The sequence below is a fragment of the Perca fluviatilis genome, chromosome 20, assembly GCF_010015445.1.
Source record: "Perca fluviatilis chromosome 20, GENO_Pfluv_1.0, whole genome shotgun sequence".
NCBI classification, from domain to species: Eukaryota; Metazoa; Chordata; class Actinopteri; order Perciformes; family Percidae; genus Perca; species Perca fluviatilis.
In genome coordinates this window covers 1,740,719-1,755,074 of record NC_053131.1, presented here as the reverse complement: position 1 = coordinate 1,755,074, position 14,356 = coordinate 1,740,719, and the positions used below count along the sequence as shown (strand labels likewise).

The window sequence follows — 14,356 nt, the reverse complement described above, 5'->3', positions numbered from 1 at the left end:
CAAGTTTACTAGCTTCTAATCTCAACTCTTCTCTAATATTGTTTTCAACCTTGGACTCATTTAATCTCTGGCTTCTACTGAAATTGATGCAGACTTTTTTAATTCTACTTTTCAACTGAACCCACCATTGTAAAATATCATCATTAAGATACATTTCTGAATTTGCATCCTCTAACATTTTAACCATCATCTTCCTAAAAGAAGCATTACTCAAGAGACTAACATTTAGGCACCACAATCCCCCCCCACTTCGTACCCCTGGAGATTCCAGGGTGCACAAAAGTGTACTGTGATCACTCCAGGAATTCCTGACATAGTTTGATTTCACAATAAATTTGCAAACTAAAGCTGATGCAATACACAAGTCAATTCTGGATTGTCTAAGTACATTATTTACCACCTGTTGTCTCGAGAACTCCCGCTCACAAGGATTGGAGGCTCTCCAGACATCACACATGTTATGTTTTGCCATCAGATGCATGAGCTCTCTCCTGCTCACGTCCGTCTTGAAAACGTTATTCACAGAAATGTCCTGTATTGTCTGCACCACATTAAAATCACCCACTATGAGCGTGTTTGAGGTACACCATTTGTCCAAATCTTTTATAAAAAGCTGTCTGTCTTTGTCCAAATTTGGTGCATGGAGATTGATGATCCTAATGTCCAGCTGGTCTAAAGCACAGTCAATTATAATCATGCGTCCATCTCTGTCTCTATGTGTAACTATAGCTCTGTCTGCCAGCTAGGGTCCCAGCAAAATAGCAACACCACATGTCATGTTTTTGATATTACTCACATACATTGAGCCTTTCCACAGCTTCCCCAATTCCATGGCCTTTGACTGATCCCACTTGGTCTCTTGCAAACATAGGATATCACAGGTTAATGTTGACATGATGGATACCATTTTTGACGCTGTGCGAAGCCCATTGGCATTAAGAGAAGCCAAAAACACCATTAAAGCAAAGTAAGACATTATTTTCAAAACAAGATGTCCACTACCATCATTCAAAACAAGTGTTTAGCCGTTCTGGCCAGCCTCTTTTTTTCGCCACTTTTTCCGCTCTTTTTTGACTGCAGCCAGGGACCTATTGCCACAGCAGAGATCCCTGGCTCAGCTCCATATAAGAATGATTCAGGCTTTTTCCGCCAATTTGGTGGCACATTAGATGGAGGTGTCTCTTCTAGCACTACATTCTCAGGCATTGTTAAGCAGCTCGCCCGCAAGCTCACTTCCCGAGAAGCGGGCGGCGCGCTGTCTTGCAGCCCGCCCCCACCTCTCTGTCCGTGAAGCGCAGGAGTTTCTGCAATTTGTAGTAGGCCCGCATCCAGGCTAACTGAAGCCATTTCAATGCTATGTTCACTACTACCAATCTTCCCAACTTTACCCACACACGCCACAGTAGTGACAAGCTCCCCTTTTTTTTGTGCACACAAACCAGCGTTACTCCCATCATCATCCTCATCTGTGGCCAAAGCCTCATCATTCTCTGTACCAATTCCTTCTTCCATGATGAAATCAATATCTGAACCCTCTTCACTCATATTACATATGCAAGCGGACATCTTATTAAAACAAATCCTACATGTACTCACAGTGTCTGGGCAGTCTCTGGCATAATGTCCATGTCGTCTGCACTTATAACAGACGAACTTGGGGCAGTCTTTAACTTCATGACCCGGCTCCTGACACATTCTGCAGACTCTGTTGGTTGTCATGTATTACCCTGTAGAATGTCGGTCCGTCACTCGTGTCAAATTTTGCCGAATACGGCAGGGATGTTTTCTGCCCCTCAAATTTGATCCTGACGAATCTTGTCCCGTCGGCCACATTCGTCCCCGGCCAGTAGCGCCTTTTAATCTGCGACACAGGCGTGGCTCCCCACAGTTGCAATTTTTTCAAAATCTCCTCATCTTTGGTGTATGCAGGCAGTCCAAGAAAAGACACAGTCACCTCTCTACGGTTTAGTTCAGCCACTTTAAAGCTCACATCATTCACTGTCAGGCCTTTAAAAAGATTGTCCTTTCCTCTGGCATCACTCAAAGTAACTTCATATTCTTCAGAGGAAATCTTCCTAAAAGCTAGCAATCCTCCTGCCAGAAAGCGTATTGATTTCATTATGTCCAAAGCCGGCACATCAGCAGTAGACAGTGCATGAATTCTCACCGTCAAATTTTCCTCGTAAGCTTTTCCAGCTGTATTTTCATGGATCAGACGTTTCCGTGCCGCGTCTTTCTCGGCTATTCCAGCTCTCATCTCCTCTCTACTCCTCTCCGCCATGCGCTTCCTCAAGGCCCCGTCTACCGCACCTTGTGCCGCCACACTCCCCGCCACTCTTGTCCTAGATATCAGCCTCTCTGTCTCCAAGTCCGGCCTTGTCTCTCCCAATGCCACACTACCTCTCTGCCTTTCAGCCGTTCTCTCAGTCAGCCATCTTGTCTGTTGCTTCCCTTTCCACCGCCGCACCTCAGTAAACTGCTCCATCTCCACCTCGCTCTCCGCCTCGTTCTCCCCGTCCCCCTGCGCATTTGCCAGGTCCCGCTCTCTGTCATCACCGCTGTCCCTCTGGCTCTCTGCCGTAGGACCCTCCACTGACCTCGTCTCTTGTATCTCCTTCTCCACCACACCTGTAGTCTCCTCCTCTATCCCGTCTCTCATCAGCTTTGCTGCCGTCTGCTGCACTTGTGTGGGTCCCATTGTTGGCAGATCCATTCTATCCACCTCCCCTCCAGTCTTGTCAGATACTCCCTGTATTTCAAAGGTGTCTCTAAAAATGTCCGTGTCATCATCGCTTAACATGCCTTGTAGTAGCTCCATATCATGCATTCTGTGGCTTTTCTCTTTCTCCTTCTTCCGCAGCCTGGACTGCCGTCCCCGACGCTGGTCCATGGTGTTAAGTACACAAAAAACCCCAAAAGTATCTTCAACCACGATGCGAAATGTCCCCCCTGGCAGCTAGGCTGCAAGGGGAACAAAACAGAAAATGTAAACCCAGTCCCACAAGCACCGTATTTCTATCCAAAAGCCCACACTAGATCCAACGCTGTACTCTACAAACAAAATTAGAGCACGCTGTGGTACTTCCTGGTCTGACTGCACACTGCACTCACACACACTCACTGACAAAAGGGGCGTGTTCAGGGTGGTATGGCCGTAAGCCATTAGAGTAGGTGAAAACAAGATATTTATAGATGGTAAAATGCAATGACACTTGTGGTATAAATTAGGAGCAGAGACCCTGCTGTTGAAAGTGTAGAATAAAAAGCTTACAGCACCGGGTATTCCCAGGCAGTCTCCCATCCAAGTACTGACCCGGCCCTACTTTGCTTAGCTTCCGAGATCAAACGAGATCGGGCGTGTTTACGGTGGTATGGCCGTAAGCCATGAGAGTAGGTGAACACAAGGTATTTATACATGGTAAAATGCAAGTATACTTGTGGTATATAGAAGGAGCATAGCCCCTGCTGTTGTAAAATGGTAATAAACAGCTTACAGCACCGGGTATTCCCAGGCAGTCTCCCATCCCAGTACTGACCCGGCCCTACCTTGCTTAACTTCCGATATCAAACGAGATCGGGCATGTTCAGGGTGGTATGGCCGTAAGCCATTAGAGCAGGTGAAAACAAGATATTTATAGATGGTAAAATGCAATGACACTTGTGGTATAAATTAGGAGCAGAGACCCTGCTGTTGAAATTGTAGAATAAAAAGCTTACAGCACCGGGTATTCCCAGGCAGTCTCCCATCCAAGTACTGACCCAGCCCTTCCTTGCTTAGCTTCCGAGATCAAACGAGATCGGGCGTGTTCACGGTGGTATGGCCGTAAGCCATTAGAGTAGGTGAACACAAGGTATTTATACATGGTAAAATGCAATTACACTTGTGGTATATAGAAGGAGCATAGCCCCTGCTGTTGTACAATCGGAATAAAAAGCTTACAGCACCGGGTATTCCCAGGCAGTCTCCCATCCAAGTACTGACCTGGCCCTACCTTGCTTAGCTTCCGAGATCAAACGAGATTGGGCGTGTTCAGGGTGGTATGGCCGTAAGCCATTAGAGCAGGTGAAAACAAGATATTTATAGATGGTAAAATGCAATGACACTTGTGGTATAAATTAGGAGCACAGACCCTGCTGTTGAAAGTGTAGAATAAAAGCTTACAGCATCAGGTATTACCAGGCAGTCTCCCATCCAAGTACTGACCCGGCCCTACCTTGCTTAGCTTCCGAGATCAAACGAGATCGGGCGTGTTCACGTTGGTATGGCCGTAAGCCATTAGAGTAGGTGAACACAAGGTATTTATACATGGTAAAATGAAAGTATACTTGTGGTATATAGAAGGAGCATAGCCCCTGCTGTTGTACAATGGGAATAAAAAGCTTACAGCACCAGGTATTCCCAGGTAGTCCCCCATCCAAGTACTGACCCAGCCCTACTCTGCTTAGCTTCCAAGATCAGACGAGATCCGGCCTGTTCAGTGTGGAATGGCCATTAGCCACTAGAGAAGGTGAAAACAGGCTATTTATAGATGGTAAAATGCAATGACACTTGTGGTATAAATAAGGAGCAGAGACCCTGCTGTTGAAAGTGTAGAATAAAAAGCTTACAGCACCGGGTATTCCCAGGCAGTCTCCCATCCAAGTACTGACCCGGCCCTACCTTGCTTAGCTTACAAGATCAAACGAGATCGGGCGTGTTTTTTTTATCTTTTATTATCAAAATTCACATGTTATCAACACATCACACACTAGGTAAAATCAAATATTTCAACACAAATACACACATAAATCATTCATTCAGAAAAATAACACAATACACACAAACACACAAAACATGTCAAACTTAAAATAAAATTAACTTATAAAATCATAAACACAAAAAAATAAACAAACCCAAATAAAACATTTTTAAAAATGAAACTCATCTACTCATAAAATTAAATATAAACAAAACCAAAGTTACCATTCAAGGTTAAAATCATAAACTCATAAACTCAATATAACCAAACCAAAAGTAACCATTTAAGGTTAAAATCATAAACTCATAAACTCAATATAACCAAACCCAAAATAACCATTTAAGGTTAAAATCATAAACTCATAAACTCAATATAACCAAACCAAAGTAACCATACAAGGTTAAAATCATAAACTCATAAACTCAATATAACCAAACCAAAGTAACCATACAAGGTTAAAATCATAAACTCAATATAACCAAACCAAAGTAACCATACAAGGTTAAAATCATAAACTCATAAACTCAATATAAACAAACCAAAGTAACCATACAAGGTTAAAATCATAAACTCATAAACTCAATATAAACAAACCAAAGTAACCATACAAGGTTAAAATCATAAACTCATAAACTCAATATAAACAAACCAAAGTAACCATACAAGGTTAAAATCATAAACTCATAAACTCAATATAAACAAACCAAAAACCAAAAGACAAAAAACCAACCAACCAAACTAAAAACAACAAACTAGCATTCATTCCACCCACATAGAAAAACCCTACCCCTGTTCATTCATTCTCACTCACATCCATTTTAACCAACTAAAAAGTCTATCAAAATAAACCAAAACAACCACTTACCCTTCTTCTCTCACCATGTGACCTAAAACAATCTAAATTCTAGTGCACCAATCATTCTTCCCATCCACACTATTTACAATTAACTTAGGTTAAATTACATAATAAATTCCCTCCCTCAATAGAAAATAAATCATTCCCACCCATGAATGCTTCAACAAAAAAATCAACCCCTTTCATGAAAAATAAAAGAAAATGAGCCTTAAGCTGGCAACAAAACAAAACCCAAACGTCCATATGCCTTCCCTCATAAAAGGCTAGATTCCGACGCTGGAATAGAGACTTTCGTGATAAGCACAGGACTAAATTCACCAAATCCGTATGTATACCTTCTGTTCTTGGAACTCCAAAAAACAACGCTTTATTCCATTCCTCATCACTTACAAAATTTATCTTACATTTCCCAAGTAGTAACATTCTTAGTTTACCCATGAAGTCACTCAAACCAGAACAATGTAAAAACATATGCTCAATAGTTTCTTCACTCATCTGACAAACTTGGCACTCCCTACTAATACTGTGATTTATCTGATGTAGCACTGTTGCCGGGTCTTATTTTAAAATCTAAAGCAAACATCGCTGGTGATGAAAATGGTACTACAATGTTTCCCCAAATCCTGTTTTCCGTTATCCTGTTAAAAATAACTTCCCATCTTTTATTGGCTGTTGGTGGTTTTATGATTTTCGTGAGTAATATTTCGTACCACTTTTTGCTCTTGATATGACCGATTTTCCCTATTTTCCTCCCCATCCCTAATGTAAAATCTACTTTCACACTACCACTCACTCCATCCGCACCTTTCAACAACATCATCCACTCCTCTTTCATACATGCTCTCACTTTTTCACATACATCCTCCAACACTTTCACACGAACAACCACACCCTTGCTTCTCACTCTTTCACACAACACTCTCGCATCAATCTCGCCCTGTTTATTGCACATATGGGTTATGGTTTGGCAGTTTGCGTCCTGTAATGATTTATTATTGATTTTCCTGTTTGAAAACAGAAAAGCCGGATTATTTAGAAATGGGATTTGATTTACCTGTTCTTTAGTTTCACACACTACATTCACACACGGTAACACTTTTGCCCAAGCCTCCATCACCTCCCTGAAAAAACCAGGGAGGCGACGGAGGCTATTCGCGGTATGCTGTACGCACAAATTCGTCTCTCCCCTCAAACCAAAACCCCCCAACAAATCCCCAAAATACGCCTTCCACCCCGCTCCACACTCACCGTCTAAAAATTTCCCCACCAATTTCACCCGCAAAGCATCCCTCTTAATTCCCAAATCCACCAATTTTAAACCTCCCCCTTTTACACCATTTACCATTACCCCATGTTTAACACTAACCCCCTTTGATCTCCATAAAAACCCATCCAATAACCCATTAATTTTCCCCATCGCCCACCTCGGTAAAAAACAAGTGCTCAAAACGTGTGTGTATTAGAAAAAGAATCTGGTTTCCTATTTAGAATCCGCATCTGTTGGAACACATACGATAATAACGGTTTCAAACCAACCTTAAAAAATGTATAGAACTCTGCCGGTAAGCCATCGGCCCCCGGACTTTTATTATCATTTAATCCACCAATAGCCAACTCAAAAATCTGCCTCTGTGAAATCCCCATCACACCACACTCTATCCTCCTCTCCCAATCTTCTCTTTAGACTAGATAGTACCCGATTAACACTTGTAATATCTGTTCCATCGCTTGCAAACAATCTAGTATAATACGAATGTACTTCCTCCATTATTTCCTGTTTTTCACATATTTTCTTCCCATCTGCTGACATTAATTCATCTATATTAGTCTTCATTTGATTATTTTTCTCCATCCTTAGAAAATAAGCAGTGCATTTTTCTCCCTCTAGATAGTTTTGTACTCTACTACGTATTGCAGCTCCTCTGCATTTATACTCTTCAATATTCCTTAACTTTACTTTCAAGATTTCATATTTTTCCGTATTACAGTCCACATTAGTATCCAAAAGGATTGCTTCCTGCTTAAGTTCTTCACACAATTGTTTTTCCAATACCATTTCTTTAGTATATTTCTCCTTACTAAACCCAATACTTTTCCTTTTAATTCTCTCTTTTAATCCCTCCCACCACAACAACACATCATCATTTAAGAACATCTCATACCGTGCGTCATCTAACATCTTATTTATCATCAGTTCATAATTTTTATCCTCTAAATGACTCGTATTCAAACCCCATAACCCACTGTTTCTTTTCCTTTGTTTCTAATTCACACTGCAAAATACAATGGTCACTCCATACATTCTGCGTATATCTTGGATTAATTATTTTTTTACACATGTTTTCTTTATCTTACTAAAAATTTTTTAACCCTTTTTTTTTTTTTTTTTTTTTCCCCCCCCCCCCTAATCTAAAACCCTACCTCATTAACCATTACAAAAAGTTCCAACACTTTCCTACTTGTGTCTGTATGAAACACATTTTTAACTGATATATCTATCTTGGCTTGTATGACATTGAAATCCCCCATAATCACTGTTTCAGTTGTACACCATTTCTGTAGTTCTCTAAACATAATAATTCTCTCCTTCTCTAGGTTTGAAGCATATATATTTATAATTCTAATAACCGTGTTGTCAAAGACACATTCAACCACTAACAGTCTCCCTAATTCATCCTTATATATTAAATTTACATCCCTTACTTTATCCATTTTAATAAACATTGCTACTCCACCATTTGCTCCCACACCATTACTTACATACAAAAGTCCATTCCATTGTCGCCTTTGCTTTTCTTCCTCCACCTTATCCCACTTGGTTTCTTGCACACAAAATATATCAAAGTTAAGAGTTTTCAAAATAGAGTTTCTCTTCTTTTCAGTTTTCAATCCATTTACATTGAGTGAAACCAAGTGCAACATGAGAATAACCAAAGTCCAAAAAGTCATACAAAACATATCATTTCATCTGTCAGAATTTTGATTTACCCCCTCCTCTAGCCATTCTTTTTGTCTCCCTCTTTTTGACCACTTTTTTTGGGAACTGCCAACTCCCTTTGTTTGGTAGAAACAGATCCAATTTGTCATCCAAATTTCTTAGTTTCACACTGAATTTTTCCAGTGGTTGTGTACAAGTGGATTTCGTTTTCTCAGACAGTGGTTCCTCTCTTGTTTGCAATCCCACGGTCAGGGGAGGGGCAAGCAAGCTGTGCTGCACCTCGTCAAGACATCAGCCGTATCATAAGATACGCAATCCATGCTGTCTGGAAAACAGGTAACGCTGTCGACCTGACTTAACTCAATCACCGTCTCCATCACAGTCGCACCTATCTCACTTCCCACCTCCCCTTGTGGTTCACAAACTTCTTCCTTCTCTTCCTCACTGGTCTGTTTCTGAACTGGCAAAACCTCCCCTATTTCCCCTTCACTCTCACTACTCTCATTTGAGTCTTCATCAGACCTCTCATCACTTTGTTCCATATCTTTATTCGAGTCATCACTCATCTGACATATGCATTTTGATATATTATTATGACAGATCAAACATTTACTTACCTCTTGCTTACAGTCTCTCATGTAATGGCCTTGCTCTTTACATTTATGACAAAAAAACATGGGGCAGTCTCTCATTAGGTGTCCTGGATCCATACACAATCTACACACACTTGTCTGTCCATCATGTAGCACCCGGAAGAACTGCATACCTTGTGCCGTTGCAAATTTTGCCGAATAAGGCAAAGATTTAACTTCCCCTTCGAACTTTGCTCTCACGAATCTTGTGCCATCCGCCACATTTGTCCCTGGCCACATACGTCTCTTTATTGACGACATTTGCGTCACCCCCCATAGTCTCAGTTTATCCTCCATTTCTTTGTCCGTTATGTATGCCGGTAATTTCATAAAAGATACCATTGCTTCGTGTATACACAGATCTTTCACCGTTACATCCACTTCCCCAATTTGAAACCCTTCTAACATCCTCTGCTTACCCTTATTTTCAGTTAAGGTAACTTCAAATTCATTCTTCCCCAATTGTCTACAGGCCATTAGGCCCCCCGCCAAAAAACGAATTGTTGTTAATACCTCTAAGATTGGTATCTCTTCCCCCGAGTGAATTTGCATTCTAACCGTTAAATTCTGTTGGTATTGTTTCTCAGGTTTACTCATCATGGGCTCACCCTGTCCATCTGGCACCAAACGTCTCCTCAGCTTTTTCTGCTCCACCACCACTCGAGGCTGTGCTGCCTCCTCTTGTCGTCCGTCTGTCTGCTCACCCGACACTGTCCCTCCGTCCTCTCCCTCCTCTCCGGTCATAGTCTCTCCCTCCTCAAAACCGCCATGCCCTTTCCCACCTCAGCCGTGTGCTCCGTCATCAACACAGCCACTTTGTCTGCTGCCCGACCTTTTCCCTTTCCGGTTGTAGGCTCCGCCATCATCTCCACCGCTCGTGCCTCTGTCATGGCCGTCTTCTCCGTTGTGGTATGCTCCACCGCCAGCCCCACCGCTCGTGGCACCGCCATTCCCTTGTCCTCTATGTCTCTGTTCTCCGCCTGCCGATTCTCCGTCCGTATCTCCTTCTTCCCCATTTCCAGACGATCTTTCTGCTTGGTTTCGTCTTTCTTTTTCTTGTCTATATCCACCTCCACCTCTCTGCCGCGTCTCTCCCCACTCGTCTTCCTCGTCTGCTCTTCCTTATCGTGTCTAATACTGCTCCTGCTTCTATCTCTGTCTATAAACAGGTCTGTTGTATGTCGCGGTCTCCCCGTCATGGCGTTCACAACACACACAGCGGGGACGCTCAAAAAAAACAAAAAAACAAACAATAAAACGCTAACTAAACTAAAGTCTCCCTATCAACAAAAAGTGTCCCCCTTGCAGCCTGTGCTGCCAGGGGGCAAAAACAATATAAAAAGAACGAAAAAAGACCGTATTTCAGGCTATTAAATGTCAAACAAAAAATTATCTACCTCAAGCACACTCTCCTTCCTCCTCTCACCAAACAATTCTCACTCTGACTCTGGCTCCGCCTCTCACGTCACGTGTTCACGGTGGTATGGCCGTAAGCCATTAGAGCAGGTGAAAACAAGATATTTATAGGTGGTATAAATTAGGAGCACAGACCCTGCTGTTGAAAGTGTAGAATAAAAAGCTTACAGCACCGGGTATTCCCAGGCAGTCTCCCATCCAAGTACTGACCCGGCCCTACCTTGCTTAGCTTCCGAGATCAAACGAGATCGGGCGTGTTCACGGTGGTATGGCCGTAAGCCATTAGAGTAGGTGAACACAAGGTATTTATTCATGATAAAATGCAAGTATACTTGTGGTAAATAGAAGGAGCATAGCCCCTGCTGTTGTAAAAGGGTAATAAACAGCTTACAGCACCGGGTATTCCCAAGCAGTCTCCCATCCAAGTACTGACCCGGCCCTACCTTGCTTAGCTTCCGATATCAAACGAGATCGGGCATGTTCAGGGTGGTATGGCCGTAAGCCATTAGAGCAGGTTAAAACAAGATATTTATAGATGGTAAAATGCAATGACACTTGTGGTATAAATTAGGAGCAGAGATCCTGCTGTTGAAAGTGTAGAATAAAAAGCTTACAGCACCGGGTATTCCCAGGCAGTCTCCCATCCAAGTACTGACCCAGCCCTACTCTGCTTAGCTTCCGAGATCAGATGAGATCGGGCATGTTTTTTTTTTTTATCTTTTATTATCAAAATTCACATGTTTATATACAAATCACACACTTGGTTAAAAACAAATAGTCAAAATAAAACAAAATTAAACATATAAATCATTCATTCAGAAAATAACACATAACAAACAAACACAAAAACATTCTTAACTGAATCACAACTGAATTAACTTATAAAATCATAAACACATAAACTTAAAGATAACAAAACCAAATAAAACATTCAAGATTAAACTCATCAATTCATAAACTCAAAGATAAACAAAACTAAATAACCACTCAAGGTTAAATCATAAAATCAATATACACCAAACCAAATAACCACTCAAGGTTAAATCATATAAAATTCACAGATAAACAAAACCAAAAAAACACTCAAGGTTAAATCATAAAATCAACAGATAAAAAAACCAAATAACCCCTCAAGGTTAAATCATAAAATCAAAGATAAACAAACCAAAAAAACACTTAAGGTTAAATCATAAAATCAAGATAAACAAAACCAAATAACCACTTAAGGTTAAATCATAAACTTAAAAGATAAACAAAACCAAAGAACCATTTAAGGTTAAATCATAAACTAATAACCTGAATATAAACAAAACCAAATAACCCCTCAAGGTTAAATCATAAAATCAAAGATAAACAAACCAAAAAACCACTTAAGGTTAAATCATAAAATCAAGATAAACAAAACCAAATAACCACTTAAGGTTAAATCATAAACTTAAAAGATAAACAAAACCAAATAACCACTCAAGGTTAAATCATAAACTCATAAAATCAATATAAACAAAACCAAATAACCATTCAAGGTTAAACTCATAAACTCAAAATAATATAAACTCAACTTCCAAAATATCACTATAGTTAAATAAAGAACAAACAAAACGAACACTAGATACTAAACAAACCAACAAACAAAATAAGAAACAAAATCAAACAACCCAAAGTAAAACAACAAACTTGCATTCATTCCACCCACATAGAAACACCCTACCACTGTTCATTCATTCTCACTCACATCCATTTTAATCAACTGAAAAGGCTATCAAAATAAACAAAATCCACTTACCCTTCTTCAATCACCATGTGTCCTAAAAACAATCTACGTACTAGTGCATTCAATCATTCTTCACTTCCACACTCTATTTACAGTTAACTTAAATTAAATTAAATAATAAATCCCCTCCCTCGATAGAAAATAAATCATTCCCTCCCATGAATGCATTCTGAAAAAAATCAACCCCTTTGGAAAAAAACAAATGAAAATGTGCCTTAAACTGGCAAAGAAACAAAACCCACACGTCCAAGTGTCTTCCTTCGTAGAAGGCGCAGTTCCTCCTCAGGAACACAGCCCTCCTGGCCAGACTCAGGACAATATTAACCACTCCTGTATTCACATTCGGTTTCCTGGGCACCCCAAACAGCAGCGCCACATTCCACTCCTCCACATTATTAAAAACAACATTACATTTAACACTCAACAACAATTTGAGTTTCTCACTAAACATAGTTAAATGAGAACAGGTCAAAAAAATGTGCTCAATAGTCTCATCATCAGTAAAACAAACCCTACACTCTCTACCTATGCTGTGGTTTATCTGATGCAATACTATTGCCGGAAAAATACTCCGGTGCCTCAACTTAAAATATAAGTTAAACATTGCTGGGGACATACAGTGCCTTGCGAAAGTATTCGGCCCCCTTGAACTTTTCGACCTTTTGCCACATTTCAGGCCTCAAACATAAAGATATAAAACTGTAATTTTTTGTGAAGAATCAACAACAAGTGGGACACAATCATGAAGTGGAACGAAATTTATTGGATATTTCAAACCTTTTAAACAAATAAAAAACTGAAATATTGGGCGGCAAAATTATTCAGCCCCCTAGTAACTTAATACTTTGTAGCGCCACCTTTTGCTGCGATTACAGCTGTAAGTCGCTTGGGGTATGTCTCTATCAGTTTTGCACATCGAGACTGACATTTTTGCCCATTCCTCCTTGCCATACAGCTCGAGCTCAGTGAGGTTGGATGGAGAGCGTTTGTGAACAGCAGTTTTCAGTTCTTTCCACAGATTCTCGATTGGATTCAGGTCTGGACTTTGACTTGGCCATTCTAACACCTCGGATATGTTTATTTGTGAACCATTCCATTGTAGATTTTGCTTTATGTTTTGGATCATTGTCTTGTTGGAAGACAAATCTCCATCCCAGTCTCAGGTCTTTTGCAGACTCCATCAGGTTTTCTTCCAGAATGGTCCTGTATTTGGCTCCATCCATCTTCCCATCAATTTTAACCATCTTCCCTGTCCCTGCTGAAGAAAAGCAGGCCCAAACCATGATGCTGCCACCACCATGTTTGACAGTGGGGATGGTGTGTTCAGGGTGATGAGCTGTGTTGCTTTTACGCCAAACATAACTTTGCATTGTTGCAAAAAGTTTGATTTTGGTTTCATCTGACCACAGCACCTTCTTCCACATGTTTGGTGTGTCTCCCAGGTGGCTTTTGGCAAACTTTAAACGACACTTTTTATGGATATCTTTAAGAAATGGCTTTCTTCTTGCCACTCTTCCATAAAGGCCAGATTTGTGCAGTATACGACTGATTGTTGTCCTATGGACAGAGTCTCCCACCTCAGCTGTAGATCTCTGCAGTTCATCCAGAGTGATCATGGGCCTCTTGGCTGCATCTCTGATCAGTCTTCTCCTTGTATGAGCTGAAAGTTTAGAGGGACGGCCGGGTCTTCGTAGATTTGTAGTGGTCTGATACTCCTTCCATTTCAATATTATCGCTTGCACAGTGCTCCTTGGGATGTTTAAAGCTTGGAAAATCTTTTTGTATCCAAATCCGGCTTTAAACTTCTCCACAACAGTATCTCGGCCCTGCCTGGTGTGTTCCTTGTTCTTCATGATGCTCTCGTGCGCTTCGGACCTCTGAGATATCACAGAGCAGGTGCATTTATACGGAGACTTGAATACACACAGCTGGATTCTATTTATCATCATTAGTCATTTAGGTCAACATTGGATCATTCAGAGATCCTCACTGAACTTCTGGAGA

At 40.8% G+C, this 14,356-nt stretch overlaps 6 non-coding genes and 2 pseudogenes across 6 annotated transcripts; all 8 read right to left on the bottom strand.

Annotated features, from left to right (window-relative positions):
* Positions 1–3,264: 3,264 nt before the first annotated feature.
* Positions 3,265–3,383, bottom strand: LOC120550194. The gene has a single exon (XR_005637667.1). It is a non-coding gene; the product is annotated as a 5S ribosomal RNA (ribosomal RNA).
* A 104-nt stretch (positions 3,384–3,487) lies between these two features.
* On the bottom strand, positions 3,488–3,606 carry LOC120550120. Its single transcript, XR_005637597.1, has one exon. It is a non-coding gene; the product is annotated as a 5S ribosomal RNA (ribosomal RNA).
* A 104-nt stretch (positions 3,607–3,710) lies between these two features.
* LOC120550110 lies at positions 3,711–3,829 on the bottom strand. Its single transcript, XR_005637587.1, has one exon. It is a non-coding gene; the product is annotated as a 5S ribosomal RNA (ribosomal RNA).
* A 104-nt stretch (positions 3,830–3,933) lies between these two features.
* LOC120550125 lies at positions 3,934–4,052 on the bottom strand. Its single transcript, XR_005637601.1, has one exon. It is a non-coding gene; the product is annotated as a 5S ribosomal RNA (ribosomal RNA).
* Positions 4,053–4,155: 103 nt separating this feature from the next.
* LOC120550296 lies at positions 4,156–4,274 on the bottom strand (annotated as a pseudogene).
* Positions 4,275–4,378: 104 nt separating this feature from the next.
* LOC120550405 lies at positions 4,379–4,497 on the bottom strand (annotated as a pseudogene).
* Positions 4,498–10,742: 6,245 nt separating this feature from the next.
* Positions 10,743–10,861, bottom strand: LOC120549987. Its single transcript, XR_005637480.1, has one exon. It is a non-coding gene; the product is annotated as a 5S ribosomal RNA (ribosomal RNA).
* Positions 10,862–10,965: 104 nt separating this feature from the next.
* On the bottom strand, positions 10,966–11,084 carry LOC120550189. The gene has a single exon (XR_005637663.1). It is a non-coding gene; the product is annotated as a 5S ribosomal RNA (ribosomal RNA).
* Positions 11,085–14,356: the final 3,272 nt, after the last annotated feature.